A 14,640-nucleotide genomic window follows, 5' to 3' on the forward strand; every position below is an offset into this window, starting at 1 on the left:
CAAAGTGAGACAGCATCAGAATTTTTGGCACAGATAAATGACCTAGGAATATATTACAAAAGCACTGAAATATGAAAGATGCAGCAAAAAGCTTAACATACAGGAATTTCAAATGATCTAGGGTAGTATTCCTATAAACTGTAACATAAAAAGAAATGCTTTATGTGTTTTGCATGTACCTATCAGAAAGTATGATTTGTGCTTCATATTCACATAGGGAATTCTGTTGTTGTAGGCAAACTGCCCAACCGCTAAGTATGGACTTGTTGGTCATTGTCGTTTTTTCAGTTACATAACCTCCTGTTACAACTGAATGAGCAAACCAAGATAAATCCCACTTTCAAGCAGGACCAAACAAAGAAGTCTTTCTAGAAGATCAAACACTTCTCATCAATCTGGCAGAGGGACCTTCTTACTAAGAAACCACCCCTACTGGCTGAGGAACAGATTGTACAGGGACTCTCAAGGTAGCCAAACAACATTCCACACCCCCAAACACCTGTGCTCACCTTTTCCAACAGAGTAACAGCCTTCATTTAAATCTTACCAGTTTGTCACAAGGATTCCCTGAGAGCAGATGAATGAAAACATGCAAACTCGAGGCCTCACCTTGTGTGAGCTGGGTCTGTTGTGGTACAGCGGCTGTGCATGGTGCTGGCTGCTAGTCTGAGCTCCTGTGTCCTGGACAGGGTTACCAGGCTGGGATTTCCCCAGCCTAGCAATAATTAAATCCACCCTCTGGCCACTAGCCTGGAGAAAACACACATATATAATCACCAGTCATTAATGATGCTTCTCACTTAAAAAAATTATAGGGAGGGTCATTTTCAATGCACTTATTATCGCTGTATCAGAGCCTCACCTGAGTGGGGACTGCAGGCCCCTGCTGGGGGTGGGGCAGATGAGGGAGTTCATTTCAGGAGCTAATACTTTAAAACTTCTGCAGGTAAAAGAGCCACACACAGACCTCTTGGGTAAACCTTCCCTAATCCTGGAAATACCAAGGATATAACCAAAGCAAAGCCTGGGTTCTGATCTCCCCATGATTTCTTGAAGGGTAACTGTCTTTTTATACTTCCCTCCCCTGCAAACTGGCCTTGGCACTGAGAGAAAGAGAGCAAAGAAGATAAAAGGACGAACGGATTCAAAACTGGATTACAATCCTTTGTGATTTCTGAAATAAATTCCAAGATGGCTACTTTGAGACTGATAATCAATGAAACTACGTGTAGCTCTGTTTCCACACACTACAGCTTCAAATCAAAAATAGGGATCACCTTAAACAGTCCTGAAAAGAATGATAACAAAGGTCCTGTAAAACAGGATTAGTATTTATATACATTACAAATTGTGTGCCTATATATGCCATATGTGCACTCACACATAAATATAATTTTTATTTTATTTTATTTTTTTTAAAGATTTTATTTATTTATTTGACAGACAGAGATCACAAGTAGGGAGAGAGGCAGGCAGAGAGAAAGACGGAGAAGCAGGCTCCCTGCCGAGCAGAGAGCCAGATGTGAGGCTCGATCCCAGGACCTGGAATTATGACCCGAGCTGAAGGCAGAGACTTTAACCCACTGAGCCACCCAAGCGCCCCATAAATGTAATTTTAGAGGTGATGACAACCACGTTAAATTTAGAGGTCCATTATCTGTATTTATAGATCTAGATCTGAAACACAGATTCACATTTATTATACTTTTTAAAGCTATTTTATCTTTGCTTTTAACGTACAGGCCTGGTCTACTTGATGCTGATTCTTGGTCATGACTACAACTTTCTAAGTTTACTATCATTGCTATGGGAAAATTTGACAGCCTGCTTTCAAGAAGCTGTGCTGGAAAGTAGAACCCTCCCCCATGACTGCAGTCACTAATGTTAAGAAAGCACTCCAGTTTCAGTTCTCAAGTTGGAAAAGGAGTGAAAAACATAATTTAAAAAAAATGATTTTATGTATTTATTTGAGAGCGAAAGCGAGAGAGCAGGGTGGAGGGGCAAAGGAAGAGGGAGAAGCCAACTCCTCGCAGAGCAGAGAGCCCGATGTAGGATCTGAGCCGAAGGCAGATGCTGAACCACGGAGCCACCCAAGTGCCTCTGAGTGATAAACAATTTTAAGGCCCTATTAAAGTCACTTACTTATTCAAGTATTTCATTAAACTAGTTTTAGACAATTCTTCAAATAACTGAAAGAATAACACTTCTCATGTGACCAGAGTCTGGGGATTTGATCTAACAGGTAATTCCAAAGTAGAACGCTTACAATCCAGATATTTGAGATTCTGACACTTCCGAGTATTAGATCACACGGTGTGAGGGGTGAGAGGCCCCTCTGTGATCTCATTTCAATATTAAGAATTGTTTGCTTTACTGCCTAACCCTCACCACTACCAAATACTCTATAACCAGTAATTTAGCTTTATGGGAATACCCCTGCTCATGCAAACCTATTAACAAACAAATCCCTGATCTTTTTTGATTTCTTAAAAGACAAAATTCTGGGTGTGTGATGGAAGTGGACATATAAGCTTTAAACGATGGGCTATCGCTTGGGTTTAGGCTAACTGCCTATCTAACACTTCAGGGTTTCAAGCACAACAAAAGAATTCTGTTAAAGTCAAGATTTTTAAAATTGCAGAATGCCTAAATGACAATACCTGTATTTCATTAAAAAGTGGCATGCCCTATTGCTGGGAGTATATATTGGTATGATCGTTCTAGAGGGAAGTTTAGCAAAATGTCTTAAACTTGAAAACAAAACATTAAAGTCTGTTGACAGGGGAGTGTTTATGTAAGTTTTAGCACAACACGCCTACTATACAGCTATATCATGGTGCATCTATTTTCAGGGTAAGAAGTCCACAGCATACAGCTGACATAAAGAAAGGGTGGCCAACTCAGAATTTGCAAGCTGAGTGCATGTCTAAGTACCTACATAAATAGGTACCTATTTATTTGTAGGCATATACAGAAAAATGTTTGTAACGATGTTCTTCAAAACTTTAATGTGGGCGCCTGGGTGGCTCAGTGGGTTAAGCCGCTGCCTTCGGCTCAGGTCATGATCTCAGGGTCCTGGGATCGAGTCCCGCATTGGGCTCTCTGCTCAGCAGGGAGCCTGCTTCCCTCTCTCTCTCTGCCTGCCTTTCCATCTACTTGTGATTTCTCTCTGTCAAATAAATAAATAAAATATTAAAAAAAAAAAACTTTAATGTCACTATCTTATGGACTTTAGGCTGACAGTGATTTTGACTTCCTTCTTCATTTTCTGTATTTTGCCTTCCTTAGTCTCCTTTTCAGACATGGAATACATGTTGTTATCAGAATCCAAAACATTAAGATGTTTTTCACAAAGAAACAACTTGAGCAATATATTATATTTGGTATCATATATAAGTATCTGTATTCAATTTTTTTTAAACCTCAAGTCTGGGACAAGAGACCAACGCCTGAATCTCCCTCCTAATGCAAGATGGCTACTGGGTGTGTGTGTTCCCATAGTTATAATGAACCAAACATTTGTGAAAAGGAGTAATGAAATGGGATTTAAATTTGGGTTTTCTTACACAGTACTTAAATCTTCATTGTTAATTCTGTTTACTATACACATTTCCCAGTGACAATCAACCTACTTTAATTCCTGATGCTAGATTATGTTACTGCTTGGTTTCCTTTATGTCAGAGTGTTTTCTTGTGCTTACTTAAAACAAAACAAAACAAAACAAAATAAAACACCATACACATCTTTGTTTCACCCCTATCACTGTAGGAGATACCCATATCATTAAATGCTCTGGTAGGTTATAGAACCGGAAGGTCTGGCCTGGATTATTTTCTACTTTTTCTATCTTATTTTTTAAAAAAAATTTTTAAAGCTGTTTTCTTTTTTTAAAGATTTTATTTATTATGTATTTATTTATTTATTTGACAGAGAGCAAGAGAAGGAACACAAGCAGAGGGAGTGGGAGAGGGAGAAGCAGATTCCTGGCTGAGCAGAGAGCCCCGATGTAAAACTGGATGCCAGCACCCTGGGATCATGCCTGACCGAAGGCAGATGCTTAATGACTGAGCCACCCAGGTGCCCCTCTACTTTACCTACTTTAATGTTCTTATTGAAAATTTTTTTTCTCTAATAATAACCATCTTTACTTCACAGGGATACTGTAAGAACACAAGTTATAATGTGATTGAAATGCTCTTAATGCTAGCTATGGTAGGATCAGAAACTGGATTTTACATAAGCTGGATTAGTTATGCTTCCTGTATTCTCCTATTGCCTCTTCAGATTTAGTCAAGAAAAAAACACTGGAAGTTCAGTCTGTGTCAGCCAGGCCAAGTGCAATGAAGGAGGGGTTTTGGGCCCAAGTGTCGAAGTGGAAATCACAAACTACAAGAGGCAGAATACGGATGGGCGTGGAAACCAAAGCCAGGAACCCCCAGTGGAAAGGTCAATCCTTGCTGCTCTTGGAGCCTAGTTTGTCTGTCTTCCCCTCTGGACATTTCTCTTGAAGAACTAAAAATCCTAGAGGTTCTAAGTTTGGTTTTAATGAAGAAGACAGCTATTCCCAACAGGATATCATAACCAAATCCACTCTTTTATTGACTCAGCAAGTATGTCCTGGGTATCGACTCCAGGCACAGCTCTGTGAGAAGCCTGTCCCAGAGTACGTAATAATGGTGGCTCCCATCCCCAAAGGAAGACACTGCATTTGAATAACTCTCTGTGACCAATTATGCATTAAGTGGTGAAGAGAAGGAATGTCTTCAGTACTTAGTGTGAGAAGAGGTCTGAATGGGTGAAAATGGCAGGGCAGGGCTTTCTGGATGAAGGTGGGGAAGCTGTAGCACAATGGGGACAGGCTGGAACGTGGAGGGAAGCAAGGAGACTGTTATGTCTGGCTTTTCTGCTACATTATACATTCTATGAGGGCAGGGGTTGCTTTTAGCTCTTAATTATACCCTCAGCACTGACCACCATGCCTATGATGTTTCAGTAATACACCGATGGCTACAGCTGAAAGAAAAAGCAAGGGTGAAGGCTGAAGGGACAGGTTGTGTAAGAGTCCACAGAGGACCCGGACTGTTAGATTAATCAGTATGGACTTGATTCTCTGGTCCAATCTTCCCAGGGAAAGCAGAGTCACAGATGAATTAACCTGACAATGGTCGTACCAGATTTCAGAGCAGAGTAGGAAGGCGGGGTATTGATTCTACTGGGTTAGACGTGAAGCAGTGAAGGCACAGACCAGAGAGGTGGCAAGGAAAAGGGAAGGGGTGAATACCAACAGACCGTGGGGAAGGACCCAGCAGTGAAATTGAGGAGGCAAGAATCCTTGAGCTTGGGTTCCTAGAAGACATCTTTTCTCATTCATGCCTATTTCTTCTCTCCTAAATATCCATTCTTTTAGCTTCAAGTACCACTTACACTAGTATGGGTCATATATCCAGGTCAATTTTCACATACACTCTAGAATTCACATGAACAGTGGAATTCTGGCCATCTCATGCTCATCAGTATGCCCTCTAACACAATATCATCTTGCCCAAAGCTAGTTCGTTTGTTGGAGTAGCTATTTCTCTTTAAAGAGAAGAGGGAGAGGGTAGCACCAAGGATTAGTGCAGAGTCAGGCTGTTTGTGGACAAGAGTGCATTTGAGAACCAACAAGAGGTGGTCATGATTTCTGAATTCTATCTTAAATTCAATGCTATAAGTTTTAAGTAACTTGTGCTGTGTGACCTGTCTTTTCTAGAGTATAGTAATCCATGTAGAGAAGGATGAATCAGACAACGAAGGTAACTGATGGATGGTACCCTGGGACTAAGGATATAGACAATGGGACAAGAGAATTTAACAGTGAAGGTGGCCCCGAAATAGCCAACCATGGAGTACAAGCCAGGAGGAATCCAGCTGGCCTGGAGAGCCACGCACTGAGGCACATGTGGGATCAAATTTAAGATGGGGGTAAAAATACATTCCATGAGTTTGGGGGAAATCGGAGAAATTACAGATAAATTCTGATCTGTTTTTGCATAAAAAAAAAACCAGTAAAACTTACCTTTTTATGAGTCAGATTCCACAGTACCATAATTTCCTAAGTTTTAAATTGATGAATAAGAGCAAAAAAAGAGGCAAGTTAACAAAATAATTTAAAAAATTGATACCTGAAGAATAGGGTCTCCAGCAAGAAGTCTTCCATCTTTGGCGATCACCCCATGCCGACAGACTTCCTGGATAACAATGTTGATCAGTGGCCTTTCATTGCCTCCCACAATGCTAATTCCTAGCTGAATATAAGGATCAGCCCGGTGAATTTCAATTGTAGTAATAATGCATTCCGGAAAACTAACCGGCTGCTGCGTAGCTGCCAAGTTAAAAATGAGAGGGAGAAAAATAGAAAGAAAAACGTTTTATATTTTGATTATCTTCACGTAAGTTATCGTCTATCATTAGTGATGACCTTATGTTAATAGATGATTCATAACAAAGCAATACCACGGGATAAGAAAAACAGAATGACCAAAACACCAATAGATAAGATTAGCAAAACACTTCCTCTTCGAAAGGTGAATAATCAACAAATAACTACTATGCATCAGATCACTAGGGACCACATAGTGATCTGATAAAGAAATATACAGACAATATCATCTTGTCCTAATTGATCAGAGAAACTCTGACCCATGAAACAGCTGTAAACAGTGCAAGACAGTACATATGAAATAAAAAAGACAAACTCTGTGACATACAATCACCGTAGTGGTTGACAAAATAACCACATTAAGCAAGAAGAGGAGGGTCTTGATCTGAGCAGTAGGAGATAGAAGAATTGTTATAGCCATGGCTGGGAAAAATGGGATTTGTAGAAAAATTGGAATTTTCATAAGAGATAAACCTATTTAAAAGTAAGACAAAGGGCCAACTACAAAGATATGCCCAAGATCTAGGACTAGAGGTTTTCTGCCTGTTTCCTGGTGGGTCATGTAGACAGATCAGTGGCTGCTACCAGAGGACAGCAATAGTCAGACACATGGCCTTGGAAGTCAGATACATATATAGCGATTTCGTGGCTCTCAGACTTTGACCAATGACTCCCTGACTAAATTTCCTCATCATTAAAAAAAAGCCAGTATTGGTACAAGCATTTAATAAGTTAATATATGTAAAGTGCTTGGCACAGTGCTGACACAGAATAAGCACATAGGCTGAGGTATTATTTTTGTTCTTCTTGATGCTGTGGATTTCTTAGTCAAGAAGCAATAGGCTTCAACACAAAGAAACAAAAGAAGCCTGCTGATGACCAGTGAATTTGTGGACTACAACAGAAGAGGGGGAGGGGGAAGCATAAGCCTCAAAGTAAGACTCGCTTTCTGTTTCTAAACGGCAAACTGTTAAGACTTGTACACTTAAAGGGTGAATATGTGATACGTGAAGCATATCTCAGTAAAATTATTTGTTGAAGAGGAAAAACAACAACAACAAGAACAACAACAACACCCCATGGAGGGAAAGTAATAGGGAGTACTGAGAAGAAAGGAAATATCTGATTTGAAAACAGATGAAAAGCAAAAGCAAGGTGAAGAGCACATACTGTCAGTGGCCGTGTTCTCCTCCAAGGTGGGGTTGTCCAGGCCAGGCTCCTCAGGCCACGGGGGCAGAGACGCTGATATCAAGCTGCGCTCAGCAGGTTCTGTGCCTGTCCCTGAACAGTCCGTTTCGAGGGATAAAGTACCTGGAAGATCTATTACAGTGGTTCCATTTTCATTCTCAATCTCTGTCTGAGCTTTATCAGTTTTCCTCCTTTCTAGGGCAAGTCTCCGATGAGAAGCTCCAGGACATCTAGAGAGAGAGCATTAGGGGGTTCCCAGATGATTTGAAAGGAAAAATGATAGACAGCTTGTGCCCTAACAACAGAATAGCCACTGCTTCATTGCCAAACTCACCTAGAGGTAATCCACAAGTGGTATGTAATTCTGATTTTAACCTCTGCTCAAACTAAGTTCCTACCACACTGTGTAGCAAACTTAAAACAGGCGTTGGCATAAATAGTGGCTTCGTGCATGTGTCAAAAAATACTTCAATAAAAACCTGTATTCGGATACATACTAGTCCCAGAAATACACCAGCACAGTTGACGGTACCCTGCAAATACTATTCTGAGATCCTGATTGCATAACCCCCTTTTCACAGGGATGGCTTAACTCCTTAACAGGAGTGGAAACAGCAGTCTTCTTCCACAATGTGCTCCTGCATCCAGACTTGGACCCTGAGTGACACTGTTCCTTTACAATCTCAGGGCCAAGGGTACACATTCATTAATTAGTGAGAAGCAATACATGTGAGGCTCTGCCACTTACAGAAAAGCAGAGCAAAGGCTCAAGAGGCTGCGTATGGTGGGTGGTGGTCTTATGTCTAGGACTGCAGACTACATTCAATGATAGTGTTTTTTAAAATCTCAAATTTCATGAAAAATCAAGTATAGGATAAATTTATTGAAAACTGGAAGCTATCCCTTAGCTGTAAAAGTAATGAATTTCCCCTCACAAACTAAAGATAAGTTGTGGGTTTCAAGTTCTTGCAAAAGATTGCTATGGAATTTCTTTATTCAGCTTTTTCTCATTCCCGGTTTCCTCATCACCTTATTAAGAAAGAGGACAAAGGATTTCCCTTCTGCACTGTTGTGCCGCACTCCAGGAAATGTTCCTGCAAGGACCTGACAAGTAACTTGGAATATTGTATCACTGAGAAAAACGATTTTTGTCAAGTAAGGAGATTGCATGAGAAATGCATTTTAAAACTATATCATTCAATAAAAAAATGGTGACAAAAAGTGGATCATAAAACAATACTTGAGTCTAAAACTATAGGGAAGGATTCAATTCCCCAAATGCATATCACACACTGGTATCCATATGCGTAACAGCCAGTCTTCGATGGAGAAACAGACTAGGAACAGGGTTTGGGAAGGAAACATAAGCAGAATGTGCACAGCTGGGAAAGAGCCTAGCTAACAACTAAAAAATCCTACAAACTAAGTAACTGAAAAGCCCCTCTTATCTTATCCAAGAGTAAATTTTTTTTCTGTTCTTTCTTTCTTTTTTTTTTTTTTTTTGTCAGAGAGAGTGAGCACAGGCAGAGGCAGAAAAAGAAGCAGGCCTCCTGCTGAGCAAGGAGCCAGATGTGGGACTCAATCCCAGGACTCTGGGATCAGGACCCGAGTGGAAGGCAGCCTCTTAACCAACTGAGCCAACCAGGTGTCCCCATGAATAAATTTAAAACTGGATCCCTGAAGTTGTTAGGTAAAGAACCAGGTATACTTACATCCCAATGGAATAGCAAATTGCTAAGAGGGACTAAAGACAGGTATTTTGTGTGATATCACAGAGAACTATGGAAGAACGCATTCATCTAGCCCTCAGGAAGGTTACAGAAGACTACGCAACACCACCTTTAAACAGATGGGGAGCTGGGTACACAGAGACAGAACAAGTAGCCAGGAGGAGACGATGAAAGACTTCAAACTACACAAGGGAGGCAAGAGTGTCAACAAAGAAAAAATGACATAGATTATAGCATAGAAAGAAAAAACAAGTACATATGAATGGCAAAAAACATGAGCCTCATTAACATTTATAACTAAGACATAAGACTGGCAAGTCACCAGAATTTTTAATAGTTAAAAAGCTTAATATAATTTTTATTTAATGGATGACAGATTTTTAAAAACATATTTTTCTACCTTGCTTGCATGATATAGCAATTTAGCCAGCAAGTACTCTTAGGAAACAAACTAGTTAAGAGTATCAGCTCTCCCACTTATTGACAACCTCTTCCATTTATTAACAACCTCTCTGCCCATATTCTTCTTTATATAACAAAGATAAGATGGCCTAACTCATAGAGCTTTCAGGAAAACTAAATTGCTTAAAATACTGCCTCATAAATAATCAGAACTCAATACAAACTAGTGACTACTAGTATCATAGCAACTTAAAAGTACTCAAGCTAGGGCTCCTGGGTGTCAGTTGGTCAAGCGACTGCCTTCGGCTCAGGTCATGATCCTGAAACCCAAGACTGAGTCCTGCAATTCACTCCCTGCTCAGCAAGGGGTCAGCTTCTCCCTTTGACCCTCCCCCCTCTCATGCTCTCTTTCTCTCTCTCTCTCAAATAAATAAAATCTTTTTTTAAAAAGCACACATGCTATACAGTTTTCTTACAGTACATCTGTATCAAGTCTTATAACCTATAAGACTTAAATAAAACAAAACAAAACCCTACAATAAAATTATTTTAAGTTAGTTTACCTGAGCAGTTTCTGTTTTCAACTTGTCAATACTGAGGGTGTTCCTCTGTAATCCACTGGCAGCCAGTGACAGAGTTTTAATATCCTCTTGTACTTTAAGCATGGCTTTTGAAGACATTCTACTAATTTCTTCTTGTACCTTTTTCTGTTCCTTCACAAATTTCTTAAAAAGATATATAAAACTGAATTCCAAAAAAATACACCTTTGGTTTCCTATAGGAAAAAAGTATATTTACTATAGGCTGGTCAGAGTCCTAGTGTTTTTTAAAAAGGAAATATTAAAAATTCATCCACAGTTCACATGCTTTTTTCAGATTGACAATAAAAGAATTTTAATTCCCATTATTCTGCTTTGTTTATAAAAATATTAAAATTTTTACCAACACCCAAGTTAAAATGTTTAAGAGGAAGAAGAGATGTTCCCCTTAAAGTAGATTCTAACATTCTTCAACATGATATATCTAATTACATATGACACACTTACTGGAGGTTTTCAACATCCTGGCAGATGACAGGAGGGAGATTTTCAGACTTCAGTGCTTTACTATCCCTGAGAAAAATGACACAGATAGATTAAAGCCATTGAGGTTCTAAAAAGCTGACAGCTGAGTTCCACTACATAAGTGTTAAAGGGGAGGAGGTAAAACAAATATTCCCCATTTAGAGCTCTTATGGTTGATTTCAAATCTCTTTATAAAAAAAATGTTGTTTCCTGACCTTTAAAATAGCTTTAACAATTCATCTGACAGGGAGTTCTCTTCTAAAAGGACTGGCACCTATCATAAGTACACATAAATGCATCTGACCAAATGTTTAAGAAAAAAAATTAGAAAATACAAGAGATTAAATATTGAACTAAGTTCCCCTGGCTCAAAAACTCTATGACTGACCTTTTATTTCGTTCAAAAATATTAAAGCATTCATTAAAGAAAGTCTACAAACTTCTCATAATAGAGATTCTCATTATATTTTAGTTGATTTTTAGAATTTCAATTTATTCTTCAACAAAATAAAACCTATGGATAGACTAAGGGAATCATAAATATTTAATGAGAAAAGGAAGAGGTGAAATGTGGCAGGCTGTAATGGAATTATGAGTTAAAATTCAGTCACAGATCTGCTACTACTTCCTTGATAGAACCTGAAGCAAACCTCAGTCTCCTACAGCTTTCTCATTTATGCAATAGGGCTAAAGTATACAGAAGATATTTTGGAGGCATGAACTTGATCATTTATTTACAAATGTTTTATCTAATGTAATACAAATTAGGTGAGAAAATGTAAGTGCTAGTAAAAATAGTGATCTTCAAACCTATCTGATGTATATTATAGATAGAGGCTTTTCTCCCTCTTCATCATCAGAAAATAAATGGGACTGGTATAGTAGTTTATATAGAAAAGGTATATATACCTAAAACTGATCATAAAGTATTCCAGAAAGCATTGGATATAAACTTTCCTAATGACTAAAAATTAAAGATCTGACCTTCCAAAATCTTTCCAGAGCATATGTTTATTATTTTACTTTAGACAAAAACTGATTCAAAGAATTTTTCTTCTAAATGTCTATATAGTTTCTTTTACTTCCGATGAGACCACCTGCCTATAAATTAACAAATAAAATTCTTCAAATAAAATACTTTAAAAGTTAAATTGTAAACCTACTCTGGTCTTGTTCCTGTTTTATCACCTAGAAAATTCAAGAAGCTTTATGTAAAAACAGGTCATTTAACAATGTATTCCAAATTCAAGTTTTAATTTAACACAAACTTAGGTATAAATAGAAACTTCTAAGCATTTTTCGGACAGCCTTATAGACATCATATGAGGTCACTTGTCACAAACTCCAAACAACATACTATGGGGACATGTTTGTATACACATAAACAGATAATTACGTAGCTGATTTGTATCTATTTCTTTCAAGGGCGAGATTCTTCCTCTTTCAACTATCTTCTAAGAAAAATATTCTTGCTTAGCACAGTTGACCTCCTGCAAGTTCTACTGGATGCTTTCTTAGATTCTATCAGTTTAGAATACTAAAATATGTCAGACTACGCGGATGTCTCTAAATATTTTACAGAAGCAGCAATTTTTTAAGATGATGTTTTTAATGTGTGCAGATAGATCAACAGCTTTCTTATGAACACTTATTTAGTGGTTATCATTATTAGTGTATGTCTAAAAGTAGAAAAGTAAAAATGCTCCGTCAGCAAACTGCAGTGACTCACTTTCTGCTTTTCCAGAATTTACTTCACACTGCAAAATAAGACCTGCTTAATGAAGGAAATACAGGAACACACAAAACTTCATCCCATCAGAGAACCTTAATGGTTCCTCTTTCAACCTCTTTTGGCACTTACACACACATTTTTAAACATGATCGGGATGACCATAAGTTATGTGCACATATTTTCTCAGGATGTTGAAATTAAGTCTTTTTCATGTCAACATGATTTTAAATGACCACAGAATACTGATGACATAGCTGTATCAGAAACTTTTTGCCCAACCCTCTTCTTAACATATACACCTTTACTATATAAACAATGCAGCTACAGTCAATGCCTTTATCTCCAAATACTTGTGCATGACTTTATTTGTATTCCACAAAAAGAGGAATTTATAGGTCAAAGATTACATCAAGGAAAACCTACGTATTATCAACTGATCCTTTAAAACAACTGTTCCAATTTAACTTCCCACCTACTACGAATAAGTAATTTTTCCGTCACACCCTCAACAACAATGGACATTTTCCTGAAACAATCACTGCCAGTACATAGGTGAGAAATGCCACTTCATTATCATCTAAATTCATATTTCTGACAGTACTAAGTGAAACATTTCAAATATTAATTAGACAAGCCTATTTCTCCTTGAGTGAATGGTCTATTCAGGCTATTTGAGGTATATCTGAGGTATGTTTCTCACTGACTTCTCAGAGCTATTTCAACATTAAGCATATTAATTATCTCATACATACACTTTATGTGTCTATTTCTAAAATGAGACCTTCATTTCAAGATACATCTCAATTTCGGATGTTAAAATGTGAAGAAAAAAAGCGTCGAAACAGCAAGTATTTTACTTCCAACCTGTCCTTTACCTTTTGCCTTTGTCCATAGGGTTTCTTTTGTTTACCTTTTTAATCTAACTACAATTTATTTTTCCTTACTTTGTATGTTGATATTTCTCTTTCATAGTTTAACAATTCTGAAATTGATATCCATGTTCTACAGATGCAAGCCTTTGACTGGACGAGACACAGTAAGATAAAGGAGGGATTTAATTTTTATCCCACAGACTTCAACTTTTTTATTCATTAGCATCCTATTTTGCTCTCTCTTTGATATTCCATTTTTATTATATTTACAGAAGTCTCTATACACACAAACCTGCGTATAGGAAACTTAGGCCTGTTTTTGGCCTACCGTGGGCCCTGACTAGTCCATCTAGCTTGGCATCTGTAATACCTGTGGACTGCTGTCAAAGCTCACTGTCAGCACTCCACCTCTGTTCCTGCCCTCCTGCACATTATCTTCCACATGGCTGCCAGAATGCTCTTCTTCAAACACGTATCTCATGTCATATTATTCACATCAAAACCCTAGTGGGTCTCAACTGTCCTCCGTCTAATTACAAAACTCTTTAAGATGACATACACGGCCCTTCCCTTTATGACATCTGGAATCTGATCTTCCCATACTGCAGCTCGCCGGTTTTCCAGCAGTTCTTCAAAAGAGTAAAGAGCATCCTTGTCTCTAGATCTTACTCCATGCTGCCCCCACTTATAGACCACTGCTTCCTACCCCTCTTCATCTATCAAACCCAATACAGCAGGTCCAGGCTAACTGATGCAGCAGCTAGGGAAACAGAGAAATCCTTTAGATTAATAAAGAACCCCTGGACACGTATAGCAGGTTAAAGGAACTGGATGTGGTATATCAGGTCATGTGCACTTACTCTACATACCCCTTTGTTTCAACTCTGAGGCACAACACAAGAAGAAGACAATGGGGGAAGGTGGAGTGGCGCGGGGGTGGGGGGAAGGGCGTGAAGAGAGATTAACTCCTTATATTTCTCTTACTCCTTTGCCTCAATCAAGTCTTTCATGTGGAGCCTAAAAGCAATTACAATAAAGAGAGAACCAGTTTCATAATTAAAATCAAAGTAGTTCAAGGGTACCAGACTGCTTCAGCTGATTAATAAAAAAAGCTGCTAAAACATCTACAATAATTTCTTCTAATTTTGATGCGGCTAACAAAGAAAACTAAGTAAAACCAAGAGACAAACCCCTATGTTTAAAAATCAATTTTCGGGGCACCTAAATGGCTCA

At 38.4% G+C, this 14,640-nt stretch overlaps 1 protein-coding gene across 9 annotated transcripts in view; it reads right to left on the reverse strand.

Annotated features, from left to right (window-relative positions):
• LOC309857599 (uncharacterized protein) overlaps positions 1-14,640 on the reverse strand; it is a 96,811-nt gene that overhangs the window by 30,779 nt on the left and 51,392 nt on the right. For 5 of the 9 annotated variants that reach the window (XR_014307797.1, XR_014307798.1, XR_014307799.1 and 2 more), the window contains 4 exons: positions 11,967-11,991; positions 10,303-10,464; positions 7,590-7,837; positions 6,167-6,362 (listed from right to left, as the gene is read on the reverse strand). The gene's annotated coding sequence lies outside the window, so the exon portion shown is untranslated. Of the gene's footprint in view, positions 1-609; positions 751-6,162; positions 6,363-7,589; positions 7,838-9,443; positions 9,520-10,302; positions 10,465-11,966; positions 11,992-14,640 lie in introns of those variants that run through there. The other 4 variants (XM_082750320.1, XM_082750328.1, XM_082750332.1 and 1 more) reach the window with 2 other exon arrangements.

The sequence above is a fragment of the Mustela nivalis genome (assembly GCF_964662115.1).
Source record: "Mustela nivalis genome assembly, contig: HAP1_SCAFFOLD_934, whole genome shotgun sequence".
NCBI lineage: Eukaryota > Metazoa > Chordata > Mammalia > Carnivora > Mustelidae > Mustela > Mustela nivalis.